The following is a 16,533-nucleotide window of genomic DNA, read 5'->3' on the forward strand; positions in this document are numbered from 1 at the left end:
GTCAGCCAAGCCGGGGGGGGGGGGGGGGGTGAAGGGGGGGGGGTAGGCTGCGTGGAGGGAGGGTTAGGGTTGGGCTGCATCCCGGGGGATTAGGGTTAGGCTGCGGGGAGGAGCACACCCCTCAGAGGGTTAGGCTGCGATGGGGGAGGGTTAGGTTTAGGCAGCAGCTGGAACAGGGGGTTAGGCTTAGGCACCAATGGGGGGTGCTTAGGGTTAGGCACCAAGGAGGGAGGTTAGAGCTAGGCTGTGGGGAGAGAGGGTTAGGGGGTTGGGGAGAGGGGAGAACCCCCCTTGCTCACCCCACTCAGCTTCGTAACAAACGGGATCCCAGAGTCGGTATTTCGAGCACCGGGTTCCCATATGTCGGTGAATCATACTACTCCCCCACAGTGCACACCCTACGCCCATAGACTATGCCTACTGTACCTCTCCACAAATGCAGCAGATATCACCGCGGAAATTCAGCTGGTGCCAGAGATTGCGCAGTACAGAAATCACAGGGAAAATTGTGTTGGATCCATGTTCCCAGAGATCTGTGCAGGACCTTAAGTCTACTTGGCGCATGCAGTGGCGAAAGGGGGTCTGATTCAGATGTGGTTGGAGGAGGCATCGCTGCTGTTTCCTGGGAGGCGTGGTAATGAGGTGTCTGATATAAGTAGAAGCCTCCTGTTTGCATTAGTGATCCAAGCTGCATCCAAGTAGATCCAAGCAGCAGTGGAGCATCTGAGACACAATTGGCTGGCTGCATGACCCATGGGGAGATACTGGCCTCATCACTCCCCCAAAATGACAGTAGACTTTCCCCATCCACTCCCCATCATCAAACGGCAGCAGACTGTCTATCACTGGATCTACAGTTTTGACCTTGTGAACAGTTGCAGACCTCTATATATTGAAAGACACTGTAGTGTCTTCCAATATGCATTTCCTGCATATTGGGTCAGACGAGTGGACCCCAGTTGGAGGTGCACCACCACAGAAGTTTCGACGTGAAGTCAGTGTGGCAAAGCAGATGGTTGCTATTTTTATGGACAAGACTGGCCATGTAGCTACCGTACCATTTGTGCAGCAGCTGTTACTGGAGACTGGTGCAGCAATCAGTACTTGCCACAAGTGCTGGAAGCCATTTCCAGACTCCATCCAATTATGCACGCTCGTGGTACCTTTCTCCATAATGACAATGCACCTACCCACAGGTGCAGGAGAGTGGTGGATTTTCTGGCCCATAAACGCATCCAGGAGCTTGGTCATCTGCCGGACAGTCCAGACCTGGCCCCAGAGATTTCCTTGTGTTCCCCGAAATCAAGAGCAAGATACGTGGGATTCGATTTGAGTCATCAGAAGCTGCAGTGAAGACCTTCATCCAGCATGCAGAAGACATACCTGCTTCGGACTGATCCAGCTGCTTCACCAAGTGGCTTGAGCAACTTTGCATAGACTCCTCTGGCAAATACTTTGAAAATAGGAATTTAATACCTACCGGTAACTCCTTTTCTTGTAGTCCGTAGTGGATACTGAGGAATTCTAGATTACCATGGGGAATATATCGGGTCCACTGGAGCCTGGCACTTTAAGAAACTAATAGTGTGTGCTGGCTCCTCCCCTCTATGCCCCTCCTAGCAGACTCAGTCTAGGAAACTGTGCCCGAGGAGACGGACATACTTTGAGAGAAGGATATAACACATAAAGCGGTGAGGTAACAAACCAACACACAACAATAAGATAGCAGAGCTAACCAAAACAGAGGAAAGCAATGATAACTATAGAAAGATAGCAACGCTAATCAAACATGAAACAGGGAAAGCAACAGCAAACCCAACCATAACACTTACAACCAAGTAAGCAGGAAAACGAAGCACAGAGGCAGGCGCCCAGTAATCACTACGGACTACGAGAAAAGGAATTACCAGTAGGTATTAAATTCCTATTTTCTCTTACATCCTAGTGGATACTGGGGAATTATAGGTTACCATGGGGACGTCCCAAAGCTCCCAGAATGGGTGTGAGAGTGCTGAGACCCCTGCAAAACCACCTGACCAAACTGAAGGTCATCCTTGGCCAAAGTGTTAAACCTATAGAACTTAACAAAGGTGTTCACACTGGACCAAGCACAACTGTAAGGCCGAGACACCCTGGGCAGCTGCCCAGGAAGAACCCACGGACCTTGTGGAGTGGGCCTGAACAGAAGCTGGCAGTGGCAGAGCTGCCAAAGTATAGGCTTGTTGAATAGTCAATTTGAGCCAACGAGCAATGGACTGCTTCGAGGCAGGACGACCAATTTCCGTAGCATCATAAAGGATGAAAAGCGAGTCAGACTTCCTGTGACGAGCCATCCTTTTGATGTAAATCCTCAAAGCCCTTACAACATCCAGGTATTTTGGAGCAACTGAAGTGCCGGATAAGACTGGAACCACAATAGGCTGATTCACATGAAAAGCAGATACCACTTTCGGCAAAAACTGTGGGTGAGTACTGAGCTCCGCCCTATCCTCGTGAAACACCAAGTAAGGGCTCTTACTGGACAAGGCCCCCAATTTTGACACACGCCTATTCGAAGCCAAGGCCAATAACATAAAAGTCTTCCACGTCAGGTATTTTAAGTCAACCCTATGCAAAGGTTCGAACCAATCTGACTGGAGAAAGGTCAAAACCACATTGGGGTCCCACGGAGCTGTGGGAGGAACAAAGGGTGGTTGAATGTGCAACATCCCCTTAAGAAAGGTCTGTACTTCAGGAAGTATCACCAGTTGTTTCTGGAAGAAGATGGAGAGAGGCGAAATCTGAACCTTGAGGGAGCCTAATCGTAGGCCCTTATCCACTCCTGCTTGCAGGAACAGAAGAAATAGGCCCAGACGAAATTCCACAGGAGAACATTTTCGACCCTCACACCAAGAAACATATTTGTCCCAAATACTGTGGTAATGTTTGGAGGTAACCACCTTATGGGTCTGAACCATAGTGGAAACCACCTTGGAGGGAAGACCCTTCCTGGTTAAAATTTCCCTCTCAACTTCCAGGCCGTCAAACGTAGCCGCTGTAAGTCTGGATAGACGAATGATCCTTGTTGAAGAAGGTCCTTGAGAAGTGGCAGAGGCCAGGGATCCTCCAACGAAAGGGTCAGGAGGTCCGCATAACAGGCCCATTGAGGCCAATCCAAGGCAATGAGAATTGCCTGAACCCTTTCTTTTCTGAGTCTTTTGAGAACTCTTGGGATAAGAGGAACTGGAGGAAACAGGTAAATGAACTGGTAAGTCCATGGCGCCGTCAGAGCGTCTGCCACCACAGCCTGCGGGTCCCTCATTCTGAAGCAGTAACGAAGGAGCTTCTTGTTGAGACGAGAAGCAATCAGGTCTATCTGTGGACAACCCCACCGGTGAACAAAATGTTGAAACACCTGAGGCCCCATTCCCCCGGATGTAGGTCGTGTCTGCTTAGGAAGTCCGCATCCCAGTTGTCCACTCCTGGAATGTACACTGCGGAGATGGCTCTTGCGTTGGCTTCTGCCCAGAGGAGAATTCTTGACACCTCTCACATTGCGGAACTGCTTCTGGTTCCTCCTTGTCTGTTGATGTATGCTACCGCCGTGGCATTGTCCGACTGCACCTGGATGGCCTGATTCTGAAGGAGGGATGAGGCCCGTATCAGAGCATTGTAAATTGCCCTGAGTTCCAGGATGTTGATTGGAAAGAGTGGATTCCTGAAAGGACCACATCCCCTGGAACTGTGCATCTTGAGTCACAGCCCTCCAACCCCGGAGGCTGGCATCTGTAGTCAACAGCGTCCATGACTGGATGTTGAAACTCTGCCTCTCCACCAGATGGGGAACTTATAGTCACCATTTCGTGTTTTGTGTTTTGGATTTGGTTCTGGTTCCATGCTCGTGTTTTGGATCTGGAATGGTTTTGCCAAAACTACCCTTTCGTGTTTTAGTTTTGGTTTTGGATCTGGATGATTTAAAAAAAAAACATAAAAACAGTTAGAATCACAGAATTTGGGGGTAATTTTGATCCCACGGTATTATTAGCCTCAATAACATTCATTTCCACTCATTTCCAGTCTATTCTGAACACCTCAAAATATTGTTTTTAGGCCAAAAGGTTGCACCGAGGTGGCTGTATGACTAAGCTAAGTGACACAAGTGTGCGGCACAAACACCTGGCCCATCTAGGAGTGACACTGCAGTTGCAGACAGGTTGGCACTTAAAAAAAAATAGTCCCCAAACAGCACTTCATGTAAAAAGTAAAAGAGGTGCAATGAGATAGCTGTATGACTAAGCTAAGTGACACAAGTGTGCGGCACAAACACCTGGCCCATCTAGGGTTGGCACTGCAGTCCCACTGTACTAATAGCGGATACCAGACACGCGTCTAACACCAACATAGCTGTCAAGGACTCAGTTATCCGCTTTGCAACAGGATGACTGCTGTCATATTTCATCTTCCTCGTAAAGGACTGTTGACAGTCATTTGCTTAGTTGAAGTAGTACAAGTGGTCTTACGACTTCCCCTCTGAGATGACGATCGACTCCCAGCAGCAACAACAGCAGCAGTAGGAGGAAGTGGTTCTTGATCTTTCCCTATCTTATCCTCCAAATTTTTGTTCTCCGTTATTTTTCTGGAATTATATAACAAAATGCAGCAAAGGAGAGCGTACCCCTACACCACACAGGGCAAAACCTATAACAATTATTTGAATAAACTATTAATAACCCCTTTATTTGGAGTAAAAATATACAGCACAGGATAGCACCACTGAACTTCTATGGCAGCACCACTGGACTGGACTTATATGGCAGTACCACTGAACTGGATTTATATGTCAGTACCACTGGATTTATAAACAGTACCACTGGATTTATATGGCAGTACCACTGGACATATACGGCAGTATCACTGGATTTATACAGCAGTATCACTGGACTTATATGGCAGTATCAATGGACTGGATTTATACCAGGCTCGTCTTTTCATATGGGCTCAATGGGCTCTTGTCCAAGGGCCCCAGGAGTATAAGGGCCATAGGGATCCCCTCTTTCCAGGGGTACTAGATTTTTGAAAATCGGCCCTGGGGAACCGGAGATATCCGACTTGAAAGCAGGGGTCCTCATCCAAGCCTATTAATTGCTTTTCCCAGCCAGATATCCCGGGTTCTTTCTGACATAGAGTTTTTCAGTGGGTATAATCCAAAAGCTGTGACTCTCCCCTTTCAGTGGACTCTGGCAGCTTGTATCTACTATGCTCAGAACCAGAGATATTAGCCTTCAAGCAGCTGGTCCCTTCTCCATCTCCACACACCTAATATGCTGTTTTAGATTTTCGTTGGTGAATTGCTCTGGCTCCTGAATGCTGATCCCCAAGTCTCCAGAACCATCTGAAAGGTGGGACTCTCTCGTGTTTTATCCCATTCAAAGCTAAGAAATATATTTTCAGGAACTTGAGATATCTGTAGTCAAGCAAATTGCCCTCCCACCGGAAAATGATAAATATTAAGCCCACTCCTCTATCCACCCCTCTCCTACGTATTAAACACCCCCTACCACCCTGGAAGTCATGTACCAGGGCTTCTTAATTCAGCCCAATGCCCCCTTCTACAGTTTAGTGTTCTGGCTCCCGCCCCATCTGTGCAGTAATGGAGTAATATGCAGCAATGACTACTCTAGGTCCTAAATGCTGAGCGGAAGATAGAACAGTCTCTACTGCCCGCGGGACATCAAAGCTGCCGCTGATAGCACCCCCCACTCCTACCGCTGGAGGATGGGTAGGGGGCCCAGTGCATTGCTGTGCCCAGGGGACTAAACTGCTGTTAAGATGGCCCTGATTTATACGCCAGTACCACTGGATTTATACGACTTTACCGCTGGACATATATGGAGGTATCACTGGAACTATATGGCAGCTCCACTGGACATATATACGGCAGTATCACTGGACTGGATTTATACGGCAGTACCACTGGACATATACGGCAGTATCACTGGCATTATATGGCAGTACCACTTGACATATATGGCAGTATCACTGAACTGAATTTATACGCCAGTACCACTGGATTTATACGGAAGTACCACTGGACATATACGACAGTATCACTGGCATTATATGGCAGTACCACTTGACATATATGGCAGTATCACTGGACTGAATTTATACGCCAGTACCACTGGATTTGTATGGCAGTACCACTGGACATATACTGCAGTATCACTGGAATTATATGGCAGTATCACTGGACTGGATTTATACGCCAGTACAACTGGATTTATATGGAGGTATCACTGGACTTATATGGCAGTATCACTGGACTGGATTTATATGGCAGTACCACTGGATTTATATGGCAGTACCACTGGACATATACGGCAGTATCACTGGAAGTATACGGCAGTATCACTGAATTTATACAGCAGTATCACTGGACTTATATGGCAGTATCACTAGACTGGATTTATATGGCAGTACCACTGTATTTATACGGCAGTACCACTGGACATATATGGCAGTATCACTGGAACTATATGGCAGTACCACTGGACATATATGGCAGTATCACTGGACTGTATTTATATGGCAGTACCACTAGACATATATTGGAGTATCACTGGAATTATATGGCAGTACCACTGGACATATACGGCAGTATCACAGGACTGGATTTATACGGTAGTACCACTGGACATATACGGCAGTATCACTGGATTTATACGAAAGTATCACTGGACTGGATTTATATGGCAGTACCACTGGACTGTAGTTATAAGCCAGTACCAATGGATTTATATCGCAGCACCACTGGACATATACGGTAGTATCAGTGGAATTACATGGCAGTACCACTGGACATATACGGCAGTATCACTGGACTGGATTTATACAGCAGTACCACTGGACATATACAGCAGTATCACTGGATTTATACGGCAGTATCACTGGACTGGATTTATACAGCAGTACCACTGGACTTATCTGGCAGTATCACTGGATTTATACGGCAGTATCACTGGACTGGATTTATACGGCAGTACCACTGGACATATATGGCAGTATCACTGGAATTATATGGCAGTACCACTTGACATTTACGGCAGTATCACTGGACTGAATTTATACGGCAGTACCACTGGATTTATACGGCAGTACCACTGGACATATACTGCAGTATCAATGGAATTATATGGCAGTATCACTGGACTGGATTTATACGCCAGTACCACTGGATTTATACGGCAGTATCACTAGACTTATATGGCAGTATCACTGGACTGGATTTATAAGGCAGTACCACTGGATATATATGGCAGTATCACTGGAATTATACGGCAGTATCACTGAATTTATACAGCAGTATCACTGGACTGGATTTATACAGCAGTACCACTGGACATATATTGGAGTATCACTGGCATTATATGGCAGTACCATTGGACATATACGGCAGTATCACTGGACTGTAGTTATAAGCCAGTACCACTGGATTTATATCGCAGCACCACTGGACATATACGGTAGTATCACTGGAATTATATGTCAGTACCACTGGACATATACAGCAGTATCACTGGACTGGATTTATACAGCAGTACCACTGGACATATACAGCAGTATGACTGGAATTATATGGTAGCACCACTGGACATATATGGCAGTATCACTGGAATTATACGGCAGTATCACTGGACTGGATTTATACAGCAGTACCACTGGACTTATCTGGCAGTATCACTGGATTTATACGGCAGTATCACTGGACTGGATTTATTCGGCAGTACCACTGGACATATATGGCAGTATCACTGGCATTATATGGCAGTACCACTTGACATTTACGGCAGTATCACTGGACTGAATTTATACGCCAGTACCACTGGATTTTTACGGCAGTACCACTGGACATATACTGCAGTATCACTGGAATTATATGGCAGTATCACTGGACTCGATTTATACGCCAGTACCACTGGATTCATATGGCAGTATCACTAGACTTATATGGCAGTATCACTGGACTGGATTTATATGGCAGTACCACTGGATTTATATGGCAGTGCCACTGGATATATATGGCAGTATCACTGGAATTATACGGCAGTATCACTGAATTTATACAGCAGTATCACTGGACTGGATTTATACAGCAGTACCACTGGGCATATACTGGAGTATCACTGGAATTATATGGCAGTACCACTGGACATATACGGCAGTATCACTGGACTGGATTTATACGGCAGTACCACTGGACATATACGGCAGTATCACTGGCATATGGCAGTACCATTGGACATATACGGCAGTATCACTGGACTGTAGATATACGCCAGTACCACTGGATTTATATTGCAGTACCACTGGACATATATTGGAGTATCACTGGAATTATATGGCAGTACCACTGGACATATACGGCAGTATCACTGGACTGGATTTATACAGCAGTACCACTGGACATATACGGCAGTATCACTGGCATATGGCAGTACCATTGGACATATACAGCAGTATCACTGGACTGTAGTTATACGCCAGTACCACTGGATTTATATCGCAGCACCACTGGACATATACGGTAGTATCAGTGGAATTATATGGCAGTACCACTGGACATATACGGCAGTATGACTGGAATTATATGGTAGCACCACTGGACATATATGGCAGTATCACTGGACTGGATTTATACAGCAGTACCACTGGACATATACTGCAGTATCACTGGAATTATATGGCAGTATCACTGGACTGGATTTATACGCCAGTACCACTCAATTTATACGGCAGTACCACCGAACATATACAGCAGTATCACTGAAATTATATGGCAGTACCACTGGACATATATGGCAGTATCACTGGAATTATATGGCAGTACCACTGGACATATACGGCAGTATCACTGGACTGGACATATATGGCAGTACCACTGGACATATATGGCAGTACCACTGGACTTATACGGCAGTACCACTGGACATATATGGCAGTATCACTGGACTGGATTTATACGCCAGTACCACTGGATTTTTTGGGCAGTACCACTGGACATATATGGCAGTATCACTGGACTGGACATATACGGCAGTACCACTGGACATATATGGCAGTACCACTGGACTTATACGGCAATATCACTGGACTTTTATGGCAGTATCACTGGACTGGATTTATATGCCAGTACCACTGGATTTTTTGGGCAGTACCACTGGACATATACGGCAGTATCACTAGAATTATATGGCAGTGCAACTGGACATATACGACAGTATCACTGTACTGGATTTATACGGCAGTTCCACTGGACATATATGACAGTATCACTGGATTTAAATGGCAGTACCACTGGACATATACGGCAGTATCACTGGACTAATATGCAGTATAAATGGAACTAAATTTATACGCCAGTACCACTGGATTTATACGGCGGTATCAATGGACTTATACAGCAGTATAACTGGACTTATACGGCAGTATCACTGGATGTATACAGCAGTACCACTGGACTTATACAGCAGTACAGGGACACCACAACTGGACTGATGCAGCACAAGACAGCAACACTGCAATGGACTGGACTTATACAGCAGCACTGGACATATGGCAGCAGAGGACACCACCACTGTGACTGGACTGATGCAGGACAAGACAGCACTACTGCACTGGACTGATGCAGCATAAGACACTACACTGGACTGCGTAGCACAAGACAGCACTGGAATCACCACCCCACTTTCCCTCCCGCACAGACACTGAGGACGAAGACACATCGTCTCCCTACACTCTCCAATGCCGAAGTGAAAATGGCGGCGACGAGAGGCTCCTTATATGGAATCCAAAACTCGTGGAAATCCGACAGCGGGATGATGACGTTTGCCTCGTTCTGGTTTCCGAGTCAGGCGGGAAAACCCGATCCGGGCTTGGATCCGGGCTCGGGTAGTGAAGTCCGGTAGGGTTCAGTTCTCAGGGAACCGAACCCGCTCATCTCTAGTTATACCCAGATCATTCTAATATGTCTGACATTTCTTAAAATCATATTGTTTTCTGTCTAATTTATTAGAATATTTTTATTGTTTTTTATTTTCTCTTTAAAAAAAATATTTAGAGAAAAAATTGTTTACTCAAATATAGTAACACAGTTGTAAAATTCCAAAAAGAATCACCAAACTCTTGAAGCTGTACCACCACGCTAAGGGATTTATCACATGCATAGTGGCTAATGGTGCAGGCAAGCCTGATTTACTAACTTGTGCTAGCGCAGGAATCCATGGGGCTAATGGAGGAAGGGGGGGGGTAGGTTACATCTGCAAGTGTGAATAGATGATTTTAATGGCAAATCCGCAACCACCATCATTAGTATTGACGACTTGCACCTGCCCCATGCTTGGTACAAGAAATGCATTAGGAGCAGGCTTGCCTTCCCCGCACGCTCGACTCAGAATTGCACTGAGCATCAGATACACTCCCACAGTACTCCCATGATGTTACAGTGACACCGCCATAAAGGCACTGTTGCTGCCCAATATTACTAGCCAATTTTTTGTTTAGTGGCTCCTTAAAACGACAAAAACAGATCTACCAGTGGCCTCGGTGGGCAACCCCATTCACCAGCCCATGGTTGTAGAGGGGATATATGAAAGCTTGGAGAGATATTAAAGGGGGCAGATAAAGTATCAACCAATCAGCTCCTATCTGTCATTTTTCAAATGCAGCCGGTAATATGACAGAAACTGATCGGTTGTGACTTTATCTCTCTCTAAGGTTTTATAAATGTCCCCTTTTGCTTCACCTAAATATTGATCTGTACTTGGAACTTAAGCATCGCTGCCAATGAAGCAGCTTGGCAAATGCAAATTCTATAAATGACAGGATATATTAACTGACATACAGATATAAACAAACAAAAGTAAATTGCTAGTGAATTTACAGACAGAACGAGGTGCCCATGATGACATATGTCAAGCGCGACAATACAGCACCCGTGACTGGACCTATGGGCCTAATTCAAAGTTGATCGTAGCAGCAAATTTGTTAGCAGTTGGGCAAAACCATGTGCACTGTGGGGGGGGGGGCAGATATAACATGTGCAGAGAGAGTTAAGGGGGTACACACGGAGAGATCCGTGTTTAAAATCTAAGCAATCTGACTAGATTGCTTAGATTTTAAGCACGGATCTGCCGTGTGTATGCCCCCCAGCGATAGCGATGCGCGGCCCCGCGCATCGCTATCGCCGGTGCTAGATTGAGCCTGTAAAGCAGCCAATATTTACCCTGCACAGAAACAATATAACTAGAGATGAGCGGGTTCGGTTCTTAGAGAACCGAACCCCCCCGAACTTTGCCTTCCGAGTCCGGATCCGAGCCAGGATTTTCCATCTTGACTCGGAAACCCGAACGCGGCAAAACGTCATCAACCCGCTGTCGGATTCTCGCGGGATTTGGATTCCATATAAGGAGCCGCACGTTGCGGCCATTTTCACTCCATTCTCGGAGAGTGTATTGAGAGGACGTGTCTCCGTCCTCAGTGTCTGTGTGGGGGCGGGAAAGTGGGGTGGCAAGTCTAGTGATGTGTTGTGCTGCTCAGTCCAGTCCAGTCACAGTGTTGGTGTCCTCTGCTGCCATATATCCAGTGTAGCTGTATAAGTCCCTTTCAGTGGTGCTGTGTTTTCCTGCATTAGACCAGGGGAAGTGTCTTGTGCAGCATCAGTCCAGTGACCAGTCACAGTGGTGGTGTCCTCTGCTGCCATATATCCAGTGTTACTGCTGTATAATTCTCTGAATACTGGCGTATAATTCCTGTGATATTGCAGTATAATTCCCGTGATACTGGCGTATAAATCCTGTGACATTGCCGTATAATTCTCTGAATACTGGCGTATAATTCCTGTGACATTGTCGTATAATTCTCGGAATACTGGCGTATAATTCCTGTGACATTGTCGTATAATTCTCGGAATACTGGCGTATAATTCCTGTGACGTTGCCGTATAATTCTCGGAATACTGGCGTATAATTCCTGTGATATTGACGTATAGTTCCCGTGATACTGGCGTATAATTCCAGTTATCCTGCCGTATAATTCCATATAAATCCATATAATTCCGTATAAATCCAGTCCAGTGGTGCTGCCATATAAATTCAGTGGTGCAGTCCTGTGCTGTATATTATTTACTCCAAATAAAGGGGTTATTAATATTTAATCAAAATAATTTTTACAGGGTTTGCCCTGTGAGGTATAGGGGTACGCTCTCTTATGCCGCATATTGTGTTATATAACTCCAGAAAAATAATGGATAACAAACATTTTGAGGAGTTAATAGGGAAAGATCAAGAACTACTTCCTCCTAGTGCTGAAGCTGCTGCCACTAGCCATGACATAGACGATGAAATGCCATCAACGTCGTCTGCCAAGGCCAATGCCCAATGTGATAGTAGAGGGCGTGTAAAATCCAAAAAGCCAAAGTTCAGTAAAAAGAACCAAAAAAATAAATTTAAATCATCTGAGGAGAAACGTAAACTTGCTAATATGCCATTTACGACACGGTGTGGCAAGGAACGACTGAGGCCCTGGCCTATGTTCATGACTAGTGGTTCAGCTTCACATGACGATGGAAGCCCTCATAACTGAGGCCTTGACACTTATGTTGGTGTTAGACGTCCGTCCGGTATCCTCCATTAGTGCAGTGGGATTTAAACAATTGATGGAGGTATTGTGTCCCCGGTAACAAATCCCATCTAGATTCCGCTTCACTAGGCAGGCGATAGCGAGATTTTGCCATTTAATTCCAGTGATTTGGACGTATAATTACAGGGACTTTGCCAAATAATTTCAGTGATTTATAATTAATTACAGTGATCTTGCCAATTAATTCCCGTGATTTATAATTATTAATTACAGTGATCTTGCCAATTAATTCCAGTGATTTGGACGTATAATTCCAGTTGGAATTGTTTGTGTCGCTTGGCTTAGTCATACAACTACCTCATTGCACCTCTTCGACATCTTTGCATGAGATGCTGTTTGGGGCTTAGGTTTTGAAAAGTGCCATCCTGTGTGACACTGCTGTATGAGTCCAGGGGTACTGCTGTATTAGTCCTGGGGTACTGCAGTATAAGTCCACCAATTGCAGATTTTTTTAAAAGTGACTGGAGCGTGCTGGAGATGCTGTCAGTGGAACAAACAATTGCGGCCCACTCTCGACATTCAGCCACTGCGTGACACTACTAGATGGGCCAGGTGTTTGTGTCGCTTGGCTTAGGCCTACAGCAACCTCGGTGCACCTTTTTTTCTTCTTTGCATCATGTGTTGTTAGGGGCCTTTTTTTGATATCTGCCCTCCTGTCTGCCACTGCAGTGCCACGCCTAGATGGGCCAATTATTTGTGTCGCTTGGCTTAGTCATACAACTACCTCATTGCAATTCTTTTTCTTCTTTGCATCATGTGCTGTTTGGGACCTAGTTTTTGAATAGGTCTATCTTGTCTGCAGCTGCAGTGCCACTCCTAGATGGGCCAGGTGTTTGTGCCGCACACTTGAGTCGCTTAGCTTAGTCATACAGCCACCTCGGTGCAAATTTTAGGCCCAAAAACAATATTGTGAGGTGTGAGGTGTTCAGAATAGACTGGAAATAATTGGAAATGAATGTTATTTAGGTTAATAATACCGTAAGAGCAAAAATACCCCCAAATTCTGTGATTTTAGCTGTTTTTATGGGGGTTTTTTTTTTTCAAAAATCATCCAGATCCAAAACCAAAACACGAAAGGGTGGTTTTGGCAAAACCAAGCCTAAACCAAAACACGAAAATGGAATTGGAACCAAAACCAAAACACAAAACACGAAAAGTGCCCGCTGCACATCTCTAAATATAACCCACCCAAATCTAACTCTCTCTGCACATGTTACATCTGCCCCCTCTGCAGTGCACATGGTTTTGCCCATTAGCTAACAAATTTGCTGCTGCGATCAACTCTGAATTACCCCCAATATCTGGCTGCAGTCAGGGAGACTGATCGTTACTTTTAGCATATTCTATGCCAGGTAAACGTCCTCCGCTCTATACCCCAAGTAGGCGGATTACGCTCTAAAATGTAAGCTATAGCCGAAAGGCAAATTGCTATTTGTGAAGGAACAAATTACAGACGTATATGTAAATGTTTGGGAAACAGTCATTGCACATACAGTGTAAGACACACTTTTTTTTTTCTCTGCACAAAACTTAATCAGGACTTATATGTAGAAACACAGAAGGCTGAGCTGCCTAACACAGAATCTCACAGTGGAATATTACAGCTTAACAACAGCACTTTCAAGTTGCAAAAGCACAGTTGGAGCAATTACATTCTGAGGATTTCAGAGGCGAAGCAGGTAGTGACTTCTGCTGTAGTACCAGCTACAGACTACAGGTGGCAGTGCAGTGGGAGGCAGATCATTTGGAAACTGAGCTCCTAATAGGGTGTATTAATAGAGGCAAATGGTAAAGTGTTACCCATAATACCTCAAAGGGATGTCTAGTACTTTAACATGCATAAATATTTGAGCAAAATGTCAGGTGCAAAAGGGTGGGTGACAGAGCAGGAATATTGGGAAATACGGGCAATAGTGTTGTAAGGATGCCGAAGTGGTATGAAGCCGGTGGCCGTGTAAGTGAATCCCTGCTTACCTCCGTCTGCGCATACACTCCCCCACTCGGCGTTGATTTCAGAGGACGCTCCTTCGGGGCCTCCGCCCGGAACTTGCCGGCTAAAGGGGACAAGAAAGACTCTCACTGTGGGCCCACTTCTCCCTTTACCTAGGGAATAAGTGGCACACCGGGGGTGGCTGTGACGTTCACCGATTAGGTGAATGTCATCATCGGCACGTGGGCCTCAGCTACCCAATCGTCACCTATTGGCACTTGCGCACCGAGGTGGGAGCGAGCCCGCTAGGCCTAGCGGGAACCCGCGACCGGTGCTAATCACGGACAAGGACACACACACCCAAATAATACTCACGCTGGTACTCTTGTCAACTTGCTTAATACGCCACTCCGCTCCTGCGGGAAAAGAATGACAGCAGCCTCCCTACAACTAACCAACGGCTAACAACAAACTGAGCCTAACTACTATAACTACAACAATTTACTGGGATGGCTACTTCACCTAATCGCTAACAGCAGGTTAAGCAAACACAAGACCAATGCGGGTACAATATAAATGGAGAGTACCTTACCATCCGGTCCGACGCAGGTTCTGCCACCTCGCCCTAGTGGCGACCAACTCTCCACGGCTCTTCCCCACCATGGGAGTGTACCCAAGGCGTGAGGGTCAGCCGACCCTCCGTGCCCAGCCTACAATGTACCCCGCCCGAGCGGCCGCACAGCTCGCTCGCCGAGGTGTGCAAAGGGCAAGGCTCCGCTTAATATGAAGACACCCTGATGATCTCCCCCTCCTGTTGGTGGGTACTGTGGGATGACCCGAACGTAGTGCCCTGGGACACCTTATGATTCCCTACCCCCCCCCCCCTCTGGCTAGGCGTTCTTATGGCCCACAGGCCTATGGCCCGTTATACCCCGGGCCTAATGACCGCCTGACTGTGTGATTAACCAGGGTTCGTGGCCTAACGCCCAAAACCCCGCAGAAGAGACGGGTCGGGTCTGACCTTACAGGCCGCGGGCCGGGTGGAGCCCCGACTACGCGCGGCCTCCCAGGCCCAGACTCTCCGACCAACTTGCCCACGGGCCGGAAGGGCCCGACTGTCTGCCCACAGGCCGAGAGGGCCTGACTATGCCCACGGGCCTAGCGCCCGATCACCCGGTGGTCTAGGAGGAATGAGACTCGGCACGAGGCCGCTTACCGGGCCGTAGGGGTCTGTAAACCCGGGAAGAAGTACTGCCGGCGGACCCATTGCAGGGTCTTCTCTGTACCAAAATGTGCGCCTTCTTCGTGGGCCTCTGTCACCAGACCACGGGCCAACTCTCTGGGGAGAACAACCTGCCACACCTTCCGGAGCTCATGCTCGAGATAAGCCTGGCGGCACAATACCCCTCCTCGTACGGCCAATCGTTCCCACTGACGTACCAGCCTCTTGCCCCACGGGCTAAGCTGCAGTCTCTCCGCGGCGGACGGCCAGTGGTCCCGCTCCTTCCACCCTCGCACACACCGCACCTCCTGGTCTTGCCCTTGTGCCGCAGCCCAATCCGGCAAGGCCTTCTGTAGTAGGATCCCGCGTGTTGCCCTGGGCCCGGTCGGGCTGGGGGTCATCCTGGTAAGGTCAGGGATCTCCTGACCCTCTCTCTCTTCGTCCGTGGGCCCCGTAGGTAGCCCTACCGGGTAGCGGGACAGGGCGTCTGCATTGGTATTCGCCTTACCCGGCCGGTACCGGATCTTAAAGGAGAACTTGGCCAAGCGTGCTACCCAACGCTGCTCCAGGGTGCCCAACTTAGCCGTATGCAGGTGCGACAGGGGATTGTTATCTGTGACCACTTCGAAGTCGGTGGCGGTCAGGTACTCTGCAAACTTCTCGGTGACCGCCCAGACGACTGCCAGCAACTCCAGCTTGAACGAGC

The sequence above is a fragment of the Pseudophryne corroboree genome, chromosome 5 (genome assembly GCF_028390025.1).
Source record: "Pseudophryne corroboree isolate aPseCor3 chromosome 5, aPseCor3.hap2, whole genome shotgun sequence".
In the NCBI taxonomy this organism is placed as follows: Eukaryota; Metazoa; Chordata; class Amphibia; order Anura; family Myobatrachidae; genus Pseudophryne; species Pseudophryne corroboree.